This window comes from Phalacrocorax aristotelis, chromosome 5, assembly GCF_949628215.1.
Source record: "Phalacrocorax aristotelis chromosome 5, bGulAri2.1, whole genome shotgun sequence".
NCBI lineage: Eukaryota > Metazoa > Chordata > Aves > Suliformes > Phalacrocoracidae > Phalacrocorax > Phalacrocorax aristotelis.
Window position 1 is genome coordinate 33,316,616 of NC_134280.1, and position 19,677 is coordinate 33,336,292.

General features: G+C 40.6%; 1 protein-coding gene across 1 annotated transcript in view; it reads right to left on the reverse strand.

The window, feature by feature from the left end:
- SLC39A10 (solute carrier family 39 member 10) overlaps nucleotides 1-11,069 on the reverse strand; it is a 45,253-nt gene extending 34,184 nt beyond the window's left edge. The window contains exon 1 of the mRNA XM_075093904.1: nucleotides 10,850-11,069. The gene's annotated coding sequence lies outside the window, so the exon portion shown is untranslated. The remainder of the gene's footprint in view (nucleotides 1-10,849) is intronic.
- Between the last annotated feature and the right edge of the window lie 8,608 nt (nucleotides 11,070-19,677).

Sequence of the window (19,677 nt, forward strand, 5' to 3'; positions counted from 1 at the left end):
CTTTACAATAAAAAAATCCCTCATCACAGCTATAATTCAAAAAGGAATTATGCATGTCTACTATTAAGCCGATGACTTCTCTCACTTTAAAAAAAAATAATTTATGAAAGCTATCAAGTATAAAAGTCCATTGAAAAATGGGATTAAGGCATGTTTCTTTCATATGTGCTATGCCAAATTAGTGCCTGGTGGTTTATGATTATTAAAGTCCATTTCTAGAATTTAGAGGTTGCAAATTTTTTACTTGACAACATATACCATTGAGTCCAATCTGTATTTTTAAATAGATTTAATTAATGAACCACCATCACAGACTTTTATAAGGCCCTCTGTCCACATGCCATTCAAATTCTTCTCAGCAAATTCATTCTGTCAGAGTTCCTAGGAAAAGGCTGTGTTCTTGCCTATGGGTGTAAGGGAAATTTGGGAGACAACAGGCAACTACTGGAACCACTCACATCTTGAGATAGTGGGCTCCGAAAGCTGTCTTTGTTCAATAACTGTGGGAGACTAAGTTCTTCGTAAAGACATCTCAGCAGAGTCAGAAGGAACACTTAACCAGTCTTACATGTGACGTAAAATAGCTGTACACGTTTCAACAGGCAAATCCACCAAGAATATGCCCAGCTGAACCAAAATGTGTAATTTCCATCACATTCCAAGTAAGACCTCAACAGAGGTCATTACGTTGCCTAGCTCTCATTTATTTTAGCCAAGATTATTGCTAAAGATCTACAGGGCTACCCATTACAAGTCTGTGTGATGATCGAGGCAACCATTCAAACTGATACAAATACTGATTGGCTTCAAAAATCACTCACCATAAACTACTAACCTTTCTTACCCAGGTATTAAAGAAATTTTGAAGGGACGCAACTTTGAGGTGAATGAATGAAAATGTAATATTTAATATCCAATATTACTCTCACTGCAAGATTAGAGACAGAAAAGGGAAAAGGAAGCAGAATCCTTAGACAGCCTTAATCTAAAATGCAACCATAAATGTCTTCTTAGCCAATCAAATTAAAAATACTGATGGGCTAAAACTCAAATCTCAGAAATACCATTATGTATAGGTACCTCCCTGTGTCTACCACCTTGCAAGTGCAGGTACATTCTAATAGCAACACAGACAGATACTATGGAAAGTGAGACTGTTACACCAATTTTTCTACAACTACATTGTGTAGTATTATAATTTGATCTAATATCAGTTCCTTGCTTTTACATTAACTATAATTCAGGACATTCTTCTTCCAGTAACTCTCCTGGAATATGGGTGCATCCTGATAATTTTCCTTGAGCATCACCATGTCTTCTTCCTTTCATTGTAATTTTAATGATAAGCATTTTCTGGACTAACTGCTGATTTGATTCAATACTACTGTGGTCACGATCCTTCTCAGTGGGATCACTAGGACAGCAACATTTCCTATGTCACTTCATGGATCACTGACATCTTTCATCTTAATTGATTATTGTTTTCCCTTGCTATCGGGGCTTTCTTCATTTTACATGATTTTATTACTTCTCACAGCTCTATGTAATTTCTGTAACCCATTTCTGTCATGAAAGAACACTTTTTATCAGGAAATTTAAAATTGTTTCTACTGTCATACTATGGTACAAGAAACAGTTTAAAAAAAAACAAAAACACAAAACAAGGAGCTACTTGCTGTCTCTAACCTTTAACACAAGTGATCACTAAGGGTATCTCAAAACAAATCCAGTATGTTAGAAAAATAAGACCATCCTGACTAATCAAGGGGCACATTCTACAAAGGGTTGTGTGAAATATTTGTAGTTTTTTCTCTTTTTGATGAACAGAAATTATTTGGCAGCCTACCACTGAAATTATGGGTTATCAAGTTTCTCTGAGAAAGACGTTTTATGCTCTTTGCCAGTGATAGCTGAAACCAAATGAGAACTGGACTCTACCTCTAAAACTAAGGGTCAGTAGTCAGTTGTGACCATTATTTCATGGGTTCAACTTCAAATATATTTAAGATTCACCAAATCTAAGCATGAGTTTCTGTACCAAATGCTTTATTATTCCATAGTGAATCAGGTAGTGAGGTCAGCATTTTCTGTTAAAAAACGTTCTCCCTTCTTCCCTTTCTTTTTGCCACTATAATTGACAGTACATCACCCCCTTCAAGTGTCTGCAGAGCACATGATAAGTCATATTACAAAATACTTGATTGTGGTCACATTAAAGCTAACCAAAGTAAATGCATTATGTGATCAGGATTGCACATCTTTTCTACAAAATCATGCCAATTAAAACTACTGTTTCAAATTACATGTTTAATTAATTAACAGACTACAAAACAGACCTGTGGTAGAAGTCAGCTTAAACCACCAGGGTAAACTGACGGAAATCTATCAAACTGATACACATCAGCAAAATTAAAATCTACTGGAAGAACTGGTTAAGAATCAAAGTAGCTACAGTCCATGTACAGCTCCAAACGTATTTTACTTTTAACATCTAAAATAGCCCAGTTAAAAATATCACGAAATATAAACAATATGAGAGTTTAATCCTCAGAACAATTTTTTGGTTCCCATGAACTACAGCTGAAGATACCTAAACATCTGTGTGCTGTTAGAAGTGTCTGAGGTTTTCCTTTTCTTATTTCTAGATGCACAACAGCTTCTTGCAAATCCTCTGATCCTCTTCACAGTCATTGAAGTTCTTATGATATCTAGTCACTAGAATAATGTGCTGTCTCCTAGCGGGCCTCCTCATTGCCAGGTTACAAAGTTGAAATAGTTCAATAAATACGTGGGCTATTTGGCACTCAAACCTACATTTGGCATCCATGTCTTGCTAATGCTATATCACAGTCCCTGATCCAGGCTAAATCTCGAAACCTGATGCCTGAATAATAAAGGTCGAAATACCTTTTTTTAGAAATTTGGCAAGTCTAACAATGTATCTGATCTTTGGTCAACATAACTGTACCCTCAAAGCAAAGCAAAGCACAACAAATAAGCAAAAATACTAAAAAATGTTTTCCTGTCTGATAAGCTAAGTTCACTGTTTATAAACTTCTGATTAAACTACATGTACTTTCTAGTAGTCTGCTTTAACTTTGCTTATGGGCAAAACTTCACAAAAATATTTATTTTTTCATAGCTAAAATACATCCATTTTATTTGGAAAACAATGTACTCTCAATGTTTCACTTTGAGAATATTTTGTTTATAAATGTAATTACACCTTCGCCTTTCATGTCTACATTCTGAATTTATTGTGAACAATTAAGCTACAGTGAGAGAAAATTCCAGTAAATGAATTTTATTTGTAGAAACACCCAGAATTTTCCCCAAAGAAGTGACAATTTGCCTTTTTCAATTTTATTACTATTTTGAGAACTCAACAACAGTACGTCGTCTTATTGCAAAATACAGCTTTGATTTGTCCATAGTCCAAATAATAAAAAAATGTAAAATATTACATCCATACATTTTACAGGGTTCTTGGCTTAAACTATACCACAATTAAACTATGAGAGGTGTTCCTATGCATCAAAGGCTTAAAAGTATCATAATAATACACTCCTCCATTAGAGAAATGCAGCCACTTAGCACTGACAAACAGCAGTTTCTATGGGGAATACAAAACAAAGTATCTTCACTGTCTTCAAGGACAGTGAAAGTATTTTTACTTCGCCTAGCATAACTGTTTACTGCAATTAACTCGAACCACAAAGTTTGATACACACAAAACAGAAGTGAGTAATAATAATTTGCTGTGGTTGCTCCAGTCTTTTTAAAGCATCTCATCCTAATCCATTCTTTCAAGAGTCAGCATAAACCCCTCACGTTCCTCTCCCTGCTGTTGAACATATATCGTTACCAAAAGTCAACATGAGAATTTTTGCCCAGAGCTACTAAGAATGAACTTCTGCTGGGATTCTGTACCTTATTCTGCAAGTTGCAGATGCATGAATTTAGACTACACACTTTAAAAACTCAATCTCTTAGCGGTAGGACAAACACAGTAACTGTAAAAAAAAAAAACCAAAACATTTAGCATGGGAGGCAATTTAGGCTGTTTTTCTTCAATAACATGCAAACAAAATAAAAGTCTAGAATATATTACAAGCATTAAGAAATTAGCTATGGGCATATTACAATAGAAAGCTATACTTTGCATATACATCCTGCTGCAACTACTGAATATATTTACTGAATATGTGGTACAAGTTTTGAGAGCAACTGGACAATTCAAGCACTGTAAATATAATATTATGCCTCTGCTAGACAGCTGCCTCAATATGCAGTTCAGAACAGGAATGAGGGAAAGTCTATGCTGTTTATGTACCATATAAGACATCAAATAAATGGGAACATTTAATTTTTAGCATAAAAATGTAGCAATGCAAGGCTGCCACATTATTTGGACTGCAGCCAAGTAGCGTATTTCTTAAGTATTAATATAAGCTAGTACAATATAGAATTGTACTTTTAAGCTGAGATAATTGTCTTCTATAGACAGACATTCAGATCAGCAATAAATAAAATGCTTCTATGTTCTGCAAACAGAACTAGCCAACAAATATGATCTAAATGTTATTGTTTGCATTTTACAGAGTGAAAGTTCTTTTCAAGGTAGTGGGGCCCTGATGAAAAGAGGTCTTTCTTCACAGGAATGGATTACAGAAATTGTGTGGAGCCTTGAGAAGTGATATAATCAACAGTTAAAACACAGAGTACAATATTACACTTGATGGTAAAGAAGCTTTTATGGACTGAATGAAGTAGTGCCTACAGTGGCAGAATAAGACTGAGATGCGTATCTGCTCACTATTCCCCCTTACAGGAAACATTCAGGTGTGGTATTACTAGTTACTTTGAAAAGTGAGTAAAACTCAACTCTCAGTTGTACAAACGACATACGGTTACTTTCATGAACAACCTTAGAACCAGTCATCCTGGGATACAGTGCCACTCAGTCCCACTTAAAATGTAAATCAATATTAACAAAGATATAAATATTATTGAAATAAAAATCCACATCAAGAATCACATTGAGTAACTCGTATTAGAGGAGACGACCTTGGAGACTACATATATTTTTCCTTTGTTTTGCTTTGGTACTCCAACCTAACTATGGCTGCCAGCTATCATCAGCAATTAGGCTGGTTAAAAGAGGACTTATTTATAGATATCCAATAATCAGCTGTAAATCAATTATCCTTTACGGTTATCCTTCAGAATTCAAGGTATTATTTTTGTCCATTAATAATCATCACACTGCAGTAATAAAAATACAGCTGCAATAAAAATGCACAAAGATCACTTTATGAATGTGGGACCAGTCAGGTAATCTTGAGATGTCAATCTTTATATATAAACTGTATGACAGCTCCTATCTGGAATTCACGTTTCATTATAGTAATCTTTACTAGGAGCTATGATTGGAAACTATTTCTAAAGCATTTATAATCTACATGCAGAAACACTGCATGAAGTATCTGCTGAGGAGTATATTTATAATTTTATGCAAATCCTGCAATCTTGCATAAAGCTTCCTTCATACATTCTTAATCTGAAGAGATTTTTCTCTCTTACATATGCATTTTATCTTACAAAAAGACTAACCACAGGAATACTTTTAAAGGACATCATTTGATTAATGACTTTCAGACATGATCAGTTATTCATTAACTTCCAGCATTATGCAGACTTTCTCTCAATTCTAGATCACCGTAGTTACCTAATATCGATGACTACAGGCGTAAGTCTGTCACTTAAGCACCAAATCGAGTGCTTACAGAACACAATTTTCTGTACCTCTCAGCAGTTCAGAAGCTATAGAGCTCTAACTCTTCCCTAGTCAATAATCCACATTTTGTACATATGTGATACTTCAATACTGAGATGATGTGACTGTCAACACAGAAGAAGAGAGGGAGGCTTCCATAGCAAGCTTCATCATAAGACTACAGATATGTTCCTCACAAGTGAAAATGAGATTTCACTTAGGACTGCTCTTCAAAAAAAAAGCCCCCAAACCAAAAAACAAATCCAAACCCCCACCCCCCCAAAAAAAAACCCCACCACCCTGGAGATTTATTTTATTAATTTTCACTGCCAAAAATTTCTAATAAACAGGAGCAAACGGATCCACAGTTTGCTAGGTTCATTTTGCTGATGTTCAAGATCTGTTCAGGAATACTTCTTACTCTGTTCATGTTGTTCACAGAGCAGCAGCAGCAACAGACAAGCACACCTACATTCAGGCTCTCCAATAGACAATGCAGTATGAATTCTGTAATAGGTCCATCTGTTTTAGTAGCAGTCTAAATTTGCATTAGTAAAACCAGCAGATTTTCTTCACTCTCATCCTACTGCTTTGGAAAGCGGCACGCTATAGAAAAGGTGACAGCCAGATGAGAATGAAGCTCCTAGGTTCTCAGCAGCTGAGACAGAAAAAACAACAGCCGAGTCATTCTTCCTCTGCAGCAACAAAGTCAGAAAATGGAAAGAGAGAAGATGAGGCAGCACAATATGATACCCAGAAGATGAAAACATTTCCAGTGTAAGGAACTGTGTTCCCCAGCATGGGTACCACACCCTGCACACAATTTCAACATCCCTTCTTCTCATAAGCTTTTGAGACTGACATCAGGAAACAATATCTCCCCAGTCTTTCATGCTGGCTTCCAGCTTTTTGGGTATTAAAACCTGTATAGGGTTTGGATTATCACAAGAGGTAACAAAACACAAGTGACTTCAAACAATTATTTTTTAACTTCTTTACTCCTCTTTACTTTCTATTACATAAAAAAAACTGGTGAAATGGCACTGATGCAATAGCACATAATATATTTTGAATAGGTGGGCTGATGCAGTGCATACCTTTCTTTCCTTCTGGAGATTACAACGTAAGCAGGACAGTTTCCAGCACTTCAGTTTTTGAAACTTAAAAAAAAACCATTTGTTTTTATTAACCTTGCCTGATTGGTACGTATTTCCTTACCAGACTTTATGAGGAATATTTCAAGTAATATCTCAGCTGCAATCTAAGAAGGACCTAAAACCAATCTAAATTCTTTCTGCATCAGCTGTTGCTTCAGGCCTTTACCAGCAAGCTGAAATGACTAGTTCTCATTTAAGATAACTTCAGTAGCCCACTCCCAAAGAGGAATACTTTCCATTTGATAGAATTGTCTTAAATAATTGCTCTCTAAATTAAGTTGGACTCCTACAGAAAAACAGGAAGTAATACTGTTTTTCTTCATACTAAGAGAACTGAAATTGCTTCCCAAAAGGCGTAAATTCTTAGTATTCCCAGAATTCTCTGGGAACCTAAAACTCAATTCTGTGAAAAGCATACCTACACAAGAATAGACGAACTGCAATCAAGCTTTCCTTCTTCGAAACTTCTACTGACATTTTTATATGTGTCAAGAAAAAAGTCAGGATACATTCATTTGACAATTCTGAAAACATGCTATAAAACACCAAGCGTTCTGACAGCTGGTAGTCAAACTGTGAAGAAATGGAATGAGGTTTTTTTGTTCTGGTATAATTTTCATTGTTGACACACACAGTTGCACCTGTCCATCCCTGATTCTGCAGAATGGTTTGTAAAGGTGCCATGATCTTTCCGCTAAGCTTCACCACAGTTAAGGACCAAATCTTAACTTACAGGAAAACTTTTATGAAGCTTAGCTTTTAAGTAGCTTGTGTAATTTTAATTCAGTAACTCCATCTGATGAAAACACATAACTGTTCCCAAACCCAGACTGTTTTATCACTGATTTATCAAGTGCCCATCATATGTTCAAATAAACCTCCACTTCCACAAAAACTGAGGCAGAGACAGGAATAACAAAGCCATTACAATAGGCACAATCATGATCAAACGACACTAGAACTGGACGGCCAAAGCAAACAAGTCCAAACATACTTCCTTTGGGTCTATACACACCCAATGTTGAAGTCCACGTGATCTGGTCACTACTAAAGTTTGTTCCTACTTGAATCAGCTACCGCTTTGCAGAAAATATATTACGAATGGAAGCATCTAAATTACAGTTGCTTGACTTCGTGAAGACCACAAAGGCAATCTATGCCAGGTTAGATACATTAATTTTTCTGTGTATATGTTTATCTTACTTGTGTAAGTCGAACTACACAAAAAGTATGATCTTACTACGGTTTCCTACTGAATATTCAAAAGGACTGGTTTATTAACATACAAGGCCTAAGGACCATATGCACTCAATACTTTCCTGCTGACTTTTCACGATATAACTCTAGAAGATGGATATTGTTACAATGTCGCCTAAATCATAGTTAGAGATCGCTAATTAAAAGGACTATTTCCAAGTACTGTAGTAGACAAAGGTCAGCACCAGGATCCATGCTTTTTCATGTAAGGTAAACTTTCTGGAATATGCCTGAATTACCCTGGTGATCCAATTTCACTACATTATTTTTCTTTTTAATGGCAGAAAGAAACGTTAAGACAGCTAAGCCTGTAAGCATATTAGCGCCATTTTAAACCACAGCTTTTTTATAAATTGCACATATTACAACTGTTTGCATACATGCTCCATCTTAGTACCTGGTTTTTATTTAAGCCAACCTGGAAAGTACAAAGAACTACATGAAAGAAAGCAATGTTAATTAAAACAAACCTCATTGTTTTGGAGGTTTTTTTTTCGTAGGCATGATCTCCTTTCATGTTGCCCCTTCCAGATAGGCAGTTGCATATGACCCTTCTACATCTACCTCCTGTGGACACTAAGGCACATTGCCATATGGAACTGCCACTATTGATCTCATAAAACATACACAAGTAATTCACAGTCTATATACATGCCCTATTCTCTTTTAGAGAGATACTGTATAGTAGCTTAATTTTTTCCTCTATCATGAACTGTTGAAAGCAGTTTAAAAAAGTAGTGCTGCAGGCCAATACCACCAATTCTATTTTAACAGTTGTTTTAGAACAAAAATCTAGTTAGGGAAGGCTATAGTCACCCAGGACTCAACGTTCTTGGGAACCACGGAACTTTTTGAACTTTTTCATGTTATTTTCTTACATTATCATACCAGCATATTAGCCTCAGAATTAATCATAAATAAGTCTAATTCTCGGAGTCAAGTAGTGTGCCTCACCAGACCACATGGAATACCTATTCCCTTACGCATCTGATGAAAAGCATGTTCTTAACTGAAGGAAAATCTGAGTGTGTTCTGTTGAAATATAACTTTTAAAACCTAATAGGGTACCTGTTTTGTACAGAGAGAGTTTTCTATTTTTACGTCATTGTATCAGTTACTACTCCCCAAGGGGACACCAGAACATACCAGTTGGAACACCCCAGGAATTGTATGGTAACTAGACAGCATTTGCGTCCACATTTCTGAAAACCAACCAGGCCTTCCAGTGTGCATTTCTCAGTGCTGTATCAGGCTTCAGGTACTGCAGGTTCGCTCAGTATTACAGTACAACACCCTACCTTAATTTTAAAAAGTGATTGCTAAAGATGTATAGTGTTTAGAGTGCTGGAGACCAGAATTATTTCTAACTCTGGCAACTCTTGCTCAAAGCAAGAGTTTAAGAGCTAGCAGGTATGCACACTTCTACAGAAGCCCCCCCAAAAAAGACAAAGATATCTAAAACTTTGAAAGAGTAATTTTATTCCAAAGTTCCAACGTTAAATGTATGTTTCCAAAGGACGCAACGTAAGTAGCAGAAGTAAATCAACAGTAAATCAATTCCTTTCACTCATGATTTCTGTATCTTACAGCCAGTGACAAGATCTCCGGACCCTCTCTTACCTTTGTTTAAGGTTATGTGTGCAGGCTACAGGCCAAGTAGAATTCCTGCAGTTGTTAACGCTAACTAGGGACTTCAAGGCAAGCAAGATTTAAGCGCGTGGCTTGTTCATCATCCGCGATCACCATATTGCCACCGAATACGGCAGAACACTCCGGGAGCCCTTCACACCCACACCACCGAAGCTCCCCCCCCCGCGCCCCCTTCCTCGCAGCCCCCCGCGCGGGGCGGGGAGAGACAGCACCTTCCACCCACGCTCGGGGCCTCCACGTGGCCGCCAGGGACGGCTCCGCGGGGCCGGGGCGCTCCCTAACCGCGCTCGGAAATAGGGTGCCACGGGGAAACGGGAACAGCAGTCGCGAAGCAGCTTTACGTGCACACCGGCCCCTGGAAGGGACGGACGCTTCCCAGGGCAGTGCAGGGCCGAGCCCGGCCCACAGGCGGCCGGGCCACGCGTGCTCGCGGCTGGCAGTGGGAGCCCTCGGCGCCCCTCGCCGCCGACACCCCCTCGCCCCCGTTTCTCTCTCCGCCCCAACCGGCCAGGGCAGCTACAGCCCGGTCCCGCCGCCACCTCCCAGTGCCCCCCCTGCAGGGGAGGGGGGCGGGGAGCATTTACCTGCCGCATGGTGGACTCGAAGGCAGGGGGAGGAAGAAAGAGGGTGGGGGGATGCGCCAGGGCCGCGGCGGCGCCTCGTGTTCCGCTGCCTCAGGAGGGGGGAGGCCGGGCACGGCAACCCCCCGCCCCGACCCCCCTCGCCCACCCGCGTAGCCCCAGCCCGGCGGCGGGTCTCGCCGCCACCGCCACGTGATGAGACGGCCGCGCCGCCGTGTCCCCCGCACGCCGTTCCGCATCCCGGGGAAGGTGGTGTCCGTTACCGCCGATCGTCACCGGCTCCTTCTCCTCGTCCGCAACCCCTGCCCCCCCCCCCCCCCCCCCAACCTTCGCCGCCCCGCCGCCAGCCCGGCATCGGCCGCCACCCTCACCGCAGCGCCGGCCGGTTGTGGGGGAGGGAATGTAAACAAATGGGGTTTTATAGCTACCTCACTCGAGTGCCGTGTGCATCTCCCTCTCCGCTCGGTACCAAACCGCCGCGGCGCCTCCTCCTCCTCCTCCTGCAGCTCCTGCCGCCGCCGCCGATACGCTATTCACCAATCGGAGCTACGCCAAGCCCCAGCGCGCTCTCCACACTCACCCTTACGCACCGTGCGGATCGGGCTACACAGGCGTCCCCGCAGCCCGCGCTGCCCAATGCGGAGCCATTTCCTTCCCTTCCCCTCCCGCCGCCTAGCACCCCCCCTCCCCTGCTCCACCACCGGCTACGAAAACGGCGTAGCGAGTGTCGCGCCCCCCCCCACCCCCGCCCCGCACACCCCCTCCCCGCCCTGCGGCGCCCTGCGCTCATCACTCAAACGATCGGGGCCGGGAGGACCGGGAGGGCGGCGGGGCCGCGGTCTCGGGTAGCGCCGTCGGGGGCTGCGCCGCCTGCTCTGGCGATAGCTCGCGCCAGGCGCCGCCGCGATGCCAGCTGAGGCACAGCGGCCGCGGAGCCCGGGCCAGACCCTGGCCGACGGCCTCGGGGTCCCCCGGGCGGGAAGCGGAGCCGCCGCCCGTGCCCCGGCGGGAGGGGGGAAGGGAGGGCGCGCCGGGCCGGAGGGCGGCCTGGGCCGCTCGGCGCAGGGCTGGGCCTGCCGCCGGAGCTGGGGCCGGGCTGCTGGGGCCGGGCCTCGGCGGCCGCCTGTGCAGACACGGAGCTGCCGTGGCTGCTGCTGGCGTGGGGAGAAAGGGTCTGAGGGGAGTAAAGGGCGCTTGGCTTTCCTGGCGGGATACCTTTCCGAGGGCGAGATGCCTGTTACCCAGTATTTATTTCACTGTAGAAAATTCTGTCGGACTCACTCATGAAATAAAAGCAAAACCTGTTTATCTGGACGATAAACGTGCCGACTCTTCAAGGTCGGGCCTTTTCATCGCGATACATTTGGTTCCTACACAACATCTATAGGACTCAAAAAAAAAAAAAGCGCCTTGCCTTACCTTACGTAAATTAAAACCTTTACTAGAACAACACTGAGGATCGGTAGACATTTTGGTTTATAATGTAGGACCTACAATATATCAGAGTCCTTCACATCAAATACTATTGTAAAATAAACCAGCTTAATTTGTAATGGTTATTTATAGAAAGTATGTTTAAAGGCTGAAGTGCAGTTGTAAGAACATTTCAAGTAAGTTTTAGGCAGTTTAATTTTTTCTTTCTGAGAAATTTGGATACAATGTTCACCACATTCTCCTCCAAAAATAACTTTTTTTTCCATAGCAGGCTTTAGTCTACAAGCAAACCAACCTCCCTCCTCTTTGTTAATGAGGCATGAATTTTTCTTTTAGACTTACACCTCTGAATGGAACTAATTCACCTAATCCTTTCTAAACCTGACACTTCGTTAAACCAGGTGATTCACACCAGCGCTACCTCAAGTCCGGCCTGGCAGAGCCAGAATCCAATCCTATCCGTAGTCCTATCTCAATACAAGCCTTACCCCGTGGTTATCTACCCTGATAGCTTCCCACAGTCTTTATGTGAATTTTTGCTTGGAGACATATTCCTAGAAAACAAAACTAGTTTAAAATACTAAAACTGTAAAGGATTACTAGTGTTTGTTTAGAAACCAAAAGAAAGTTGACATCTGCGAGACTCAAAAAGGCATGTAAGTGTGAAAGGGAAGCGACACTGCAAAAGAAAATCAGAGTAAGCTTTTCTAAATAAGGTGAATGTTCATTATAATGCAGATAATGTAACACATGGATAAGGAGAAAGGCATGTAGAGCCAAACAGTTCTGGACCTAAGACCACAACAGCTTTGTGTGTTATGCTACCCCAGTCTTCTGGTATGTGATGTTGAACCTTTACTGAACTTTTCCGATTACTCCTTTGCTTTTTTGCCATCATTTTCATGTCTAATTTCAAATCTCCTCCTTCACATTTTTCTCTCTTTAGTATTAATTTTGACGGGAAAGAATACATTCCCTCCCTCATTCTCCCCTCCCCCCCCCCCAGTATCTTACTGAATCAATCACTAGAATACAAACCATATTAGTCCAAAAATTTGACAACCTCTGCTCAGGTCAAGTTTTAGGGACTGCTGAAGAGATTATGAGGTCTTATACCAAACTGTTGCACCAGATAATTTGTATGATTTGAATGTTTTCTGCCTCAAAGCATGTCCTTTATCTCTCAGAATTTTTGTACAGCAAATAAAATGCAGATCTGGGTCTGACGTTGCCCATTAGACACCTGCCACAATACCCACTGTTGGTCACTAGGCGTGACTGATTTGTGTTGCTGTTTGGTCCAGAAAGAAAATTGAGTGCAAAAAACCCATGAGGTTTTCTATATTCTTCCTTCAGAGTTTATTCTGAGTGAATTGTACATGGTAATAAAATAAAGCCTATGGGGTTTGTTAGCTTTTCTGAGTAAAATTCAAATAGTGTAAAAATATCATTAAAAAACCCACATCAAGAACTCCAGTAAGAGCACTACAATGGATGAACTGAAATGAAGATGTTTAATACAGAAAGGTCCTTGAAAATGTCAGGATTGATTGATTTTGTGCTAGTTTTACCGTACTTAGAAAATTTAGGGAGGTGGGTAAGGAAGCTTTTCTGAAGGCGACTTTGCCTTCTTGCAGAGGTACAGATGTTACATAGCTACTTTCCAAAGATTCACCCAAACAAGGTATGCCACTAAAAAAATCTCTGTATTAGCGGCTTCTCTATGCAAGAGAAGTCCTCCTCTCCAGCTGTTACATGCTCTAACATGTATCTGGGTATTTTAAAGCCAGAGGGGACCAATAGCAGGCCTGCCAGCACTCAGAGATAGAGTATCCTTTCCTGTTATGGAAACAAGAGTCTCATTTTTATTTTGAGTTAGGCTATGACCTTCCCAGTTAGTCTGCTGATTGCTTTTTCATGATACAGTGAAAAGCTTGTTTGCATCTAGAATATTTTCCCTGTAGTTGTACATTGTGTCTTTCAATTAGGTTACTTCTCTGTAGTTTTAACCATATATTTCAGTACAAGAACTCCCTACATATCAATACTTAAAGAAAAAAGTACAAGTTTCTATACCTCAGCTTCAGAAACCCACAACAAAAACTATTAAATCAGGCACTACTGTGAAAAGCAGGCAGCTGAGAAGTACGCTTCCCTGTAAAGCGTGTGGAACAACTTTCTGTGCTGCAGAGAGACTGGTACAACAGAGTAGGAGGGTAGCCAGCCCTGCAAGAGTGCTGATAGTTTGAGATAACGCACATGCATGCAACAAATCCAGATTGACTTTTCAAACTTCAAACAACGATACGTTACTATATATTTAGGACAGAACTGTCCTTTTTTTCCCTCTCCTCTCACAGGGCACTTACTTTTTGAGTAACACTGCACAGTACACGCTCATACATTGGCCTGCAGGAAGGGAATACATCCCATCATGTAATATAGAAGGGCTTGCGCTATAATGCCACAGAAACAGATTGTGGCTTCTAGCAGGGCCTCTGTCGAGATGGGGTCCTGTCTAGAGGCACATCTCCAGCTCCAGCACAGCCCTATGACCTCTTTCCGGTACCCCGTGGACCTGATGCATTTGGTCAGCAGAACCTCATTTAGGTCAGCTAGCTGTGCTGGCACAGAAGACAATAAAGGAAGAGACAGGATACGGTGTCGTGCTTTCAGTTGTGAGATGCAGGCCTAAAGAGAGGACGTGGAGATTGGACAGTTTGACAGATCTCATACGCTGATTTCTCTTCCTGTCCTCCTTTGCAACGACCCAGTTGCACGTGAGGGATAGAAGGTTGGCATACATACGTATACAAAAAAGTAGTTTGTTTAGAAGCAAGGTTTTCCTCACTATTAATTTACCTGCTAAAGCACAAGTCTCTGGCAAATTCAGCTTTGTTTGGTTTAAGAACCCAACTTAATTTTCTTACTTCTGAAATATCGATGTCTCAAAAAAAAAGCCAAGATGATGGCTTGAAACATCAACTTCCTCCTTTATTTGAAATTATCCTGTCCAAAGATTTAATCAGAATTTAGGGCAGTTTGAATGCCAGCATAGCTGGGTTTGTGGTGTATATGTTGTATTTTCTTTTCTGTTTCTTAAAATATTTTTCTAGCTTCTGTCTATGCCTTTCATTCATTCCAAGATCCTGAATCACAGCCAGAAATGCCATTTCTTATTTTGACAATGGCCAACAAGTATTATTCAGCTTGCTAAAGAGATTAATTAGGCAGAATTAACTTCAAGGAGGTAGAGAATGGCTAGCAGGGCACTGCTACTGTCAATACTGACTTGCCAAGCAGAGAGATTTTACCAAATTCCTTAGGAGTGAAAGAGCTTTACTACAGGAGGCTTTGCTCAGGAGCGCACTAACAAGAGCTGCTGAAGCGAAATAGTAGGAATCATATAGAGGACATTTCCTTTCCTCATTACATAATTTCCTAATCAGGATCTCAAAATATGACATGTTGACTGTTTACTGATGTACTTATTAAATAGCCATATGTGGTTAGTTGTACCGTACAGATTTACTTGTACCTTCCCTGTTTGGTATAGTGGTTTGATAGGTACTCATTCACAGGCTATATAAGAGGGAACTGAGATCGGGTGCTGAAGCAGCAAAAACTGCCTATGGCAAGGACAGAAGCGAAGATGTTTAAGCATCAGGGTAAGCTTAAGTATCTCTAAAAGCAAGTAGCGATTCTGTGATTAAAGCTTATGCTTGGAAATAGGTATTGATGTCCTCTGGGGGATTTCACTGCCTCAGAACTACTTGGCTTGTTTGCAATGAATTTAAAGCCCAAGTTCATCTCTGAGACCGTATATAAAAATGGTGCATTTAGTAGAAACTATATATATGCTTTTTTCACATTCCTTCTAAATGGGTGATCTTGTTTAAGCCTTTGCTTGGCAGATTTGTTTAGTTAATTCAAACTGGTTTCAACTGTATAAATTCCAATGATAATTCAAGGTAGATCTGGCTAGTTTTCCATAAACTAGAAAGTATAATTTCAAAGTTTCTTTATTCATAAGGTGGGACAAAAAAGGAAGTCCATCTGAGCTTTTTTGGGGTTTGGGGGTTTGTTTGGGTTTGGCTTTTTTTTTTGCCTTTTTTTAAAAACAATTCTTGCCCTTCTTCTCTTAAAACAACATGTATATACTGCCCTGTTCGGACAGTATATGTACATGCATGGGCATAGGTGTAGCTTTGAAAAAGGGTTGATGTCAATGACACAATCTGCATGATTTTAAATACGGCACTAGTGTAAATATTGACAGGAAATTAGTTTAAATAGAAGCTCATGTGTTTGTTTTGGTTTTGTGTATTTTTTTTTTAACTTGCCAAAACGATACAGGTTTTAAAGATCTTTGTTTCAGAAGTTTTTGAGTTGGTCCTTTTGTGGGAAAGGGCTTGGCTGTTTGGTTTTGTTTTAAACTCAAGCTGACATTTTTAGTAAAAAAAAAATTAAAACCTTTTTCATTGTCTCTAGACTTAAGGTTACACAAAGATCAGACATAAACAAAATGGCATGATGCTGCAGCAACAACTGAAGTATTTGTTTCACAAAAAGCTTTTTTTCTACAATGCGGAAAAAACCAAGACTCATAGACCTTTGGTTAATTTTGCAAAGCTGGCAAATGCTAGTGTAGCTTATAAACAGGAAAACTCTTGCTGGGCAAACTTGACTTTATTAAATGAGTCTGCCTTTGTTTTGTTATTATTTGTTTTAAACACAGCTTGCCAGGCCTACTGTCTAAATCAGCCAAAAGCCCCTTCATTGGATCTGAGGCTCACGGTATTTGCTGGTAGCAGGGCTGGGATAAGATTCAAAATGGAAGATATCAGAAAGCAAGGACAGTGTGTCACAGCCTTCTTCCTCTCTTGCAGTCTCGGGTTTGTTTATTTTTCTCCCTTCCTGCCTGCCTGTTGAAAACACCTGTATGCACTGGTTGCAGAAAGATCTCATCTTCATACCAAAGGATATGACCCAGACTGTATGCTGTATTGTATGATTTGTCACATGCGCAGTTTATACTGCTCTGTCACACCTTTTCCTCTTCAGCCTTTCACTTCCTATAACAAGCAAGCAGAACATAGGTTTTTGATTAATTGACATATCTCATAGGGTTATGAGGGTTTTTGGGGTTTTTTTTTTAGGATAACACAGTAAAAATGTCATGATGGGAGGGAAAGGCCAGTCAGCTGCTTCCTTCAGCACGTGACTGGGGTGCGATTGCTGAGCACAAAGAACTTATGGTCATATCCCTAGTAGAGCTCTGTATCAATAAATATGGGATATTCTCTGCTGGAGCCAGGAAGGGTTCAAAATATTAAACAAAGCTGTGTTAGCTGCCTGGGTGGACTAAAGTGAAAATTCCTCTGAAGGTTTACATTTATGAAAGCAAACTGGATCAATTCCAAAACTGACCCACCTCACCAAAGAGGAAATATTGACTTTAATGTAATCTCTTTACATGCTGAGGAATTTGTTTTACGCCCTCTTCTCAAACAGAATAGAAATATTTAATGATATCGTCCCTGACATTATTTGAAAGAATCAGTGAGCAGATTAAAGTAAGAAAATGAAGGTCGGTATCTTTTATGGCAGTCCCTGCCAATTTTTAACCACTAGTTTGTGATTGGCAGTCTTTATACATGACCTAGACTTAACTGAGTATTACAAGCGTAGCTCTCCTAAGGCTGGATTTTAGTAGGCAGCTGAGGTGAAGTTCTTCTTTTCTTTCACCTCTGTTGCACATGGAAGTGGAAATGACAAATTCTAAACTCCTGCAATTCCTCCATTATTGGCAGGCAGAATTAGGAAGCCAAGACATCCTTAAGTTACTGACTACCTGTTTTGAATACCTCAGGAGGGACTGGCTGTCTATGAAATCTCAGCAGTGGAAAGGGGAGCCAGTATGGGCTATTGTGGATATGCTTCAGTAACTTAAGCTTGAATGAATGGGCAAGGACGTTATATAGCCTCATCCCTTCTTTATCACAGATTGGAAGCCTCAAAGGGGCCCCTACAGAGAAGACAAGAGACAAGAACTTGCACTGGCAGGGAAAACAAACAAAGATATTGTTTGCAGAAATAAGGCAAATTATAAAATGGGTGTTCTGTTGTTTTGTTTGTTTTTCTATGAGTTAACTGTACCAGTAGCAAAATCTAAAATCAAGAGAAAGGTTCCCAAAACCAAAGTTATTGATGACTGGCCCACAGTTTAGGGAAAGCATTGGCTTAAGCTTAGTTGCGTTTATCCTTCTGTGCCTGATAATTACATAAATGGGAATTAGAGGGAGCAGTAGGATGCTGGCCTTCAGGGAGCCATCAATGTTAAAAGTGCATGGCCTTGTATTTGAAGTGTTGGCATGTACTGAAGTTGTTCGTTTTTTTCCCCCCGTAATTTACATGTTTGTATTTGTTCCACCTGTATTCCACAATGTAAAAGCATGTTAAACCCCCCTATTTCTATGAAAAAATAAATAGGGAGGCACCAGGAGGAGTATGAATGACATTAGGAAAACACCCCGATTTCCAAAACTTAACTACAACTATTTGATGATACTACTAGGTGTTGCAGCTTTGTTTTCCATGTTGCTGCCCAAAATGCTTTGCACCGTTGGATGGTAATTACAGTTTTAATGACACAAGTAGTGTGAATTTAAGCATGAATAGCTACGAAGAAGAGAGTAAACTTCAGCTGATACACAAAAAGATGAAGCATAGGGACACACAGAGTATGGTCTAAGTGATGCAAAATGCGAAAATCAGAGATGAATGTCAGTGAAATTACATGGAGAGACAGGCCATGTGGATGTTGTACAGCTAGAAGCTGTGAAGAGAGGCAGAGAAATGAGGAGGCCTGTTTCATTGCTATTTTTCAGCTGCATTACTTATCAACCTCACTTGATGCCAGTTGCTGTAAACCAGCAGTAACTCCACAGAGAGCAAGGTATAGCAGCAGAAGAATAGAGTAACACAGTGATGAATAAATCACATATCCTTCAGAAAAGGAAGAGAAGTTTTGAAGCATTTCCTCAAGCGAGCATGGGACTAGTGAATATGCTTGTAGAAGAGGGGATGTGGTCATGCGTCTTTGCTGACACGTCAGATGATGCATTTGGCATGTATTAGAGTATTAAGAAAGCTCTGAAAAGACTGGTGGGAATGCCAGTAAACAAGCAGAGAGGTAATAAAGCCATTTCTGTAATGGTTGTGTTGGCCTAACACTGCTGAGATAACTAGTGGACTGTCAAACTCAGGGGAAGCAGACCAGTCCAAGACAAACCTAATGCCAGTTTTGTCAACACTGAAATTGGGAAGAAAAAAAAAGAAAAGTTATGCTTGAAAATGCTTGATTTCACTCACACTATTCATGTCTTGCCACCCCTCTCAGGTAACCTTCCCTTGTCTTATCCCTTACCTCCCACTTTACAACTAAAAATTTATTCCCATATACACAAAGGGTAAACTCAGATGAGCCTCTAGGATAGCTCCAGTGAAATTCTTGTGGACTTCACCAAGAACAACATACAAGTTTGAGCTCATGCCTTTTGGTGGTAAAGCAGTGCATGCCAAGGGTATTTAAAATAAAATGAACGGTGAAAGCTGTTCTTTTTAACAGGTTAACAGTATTGAATCCATACCAAAATGCTCCACAAGCATATAATGATGTAATTCAAGGCTGAAAATTAACTGAAAAAGAAAACAAATACTACTGCCTTTTTGACAGGTAAGGGCAAAATTCAGGTTCTTGGGAGTGAACTGATCTTTATGTTTTCATTTAATCATGGTGCCGGCTCTCAGTAAATGTGTC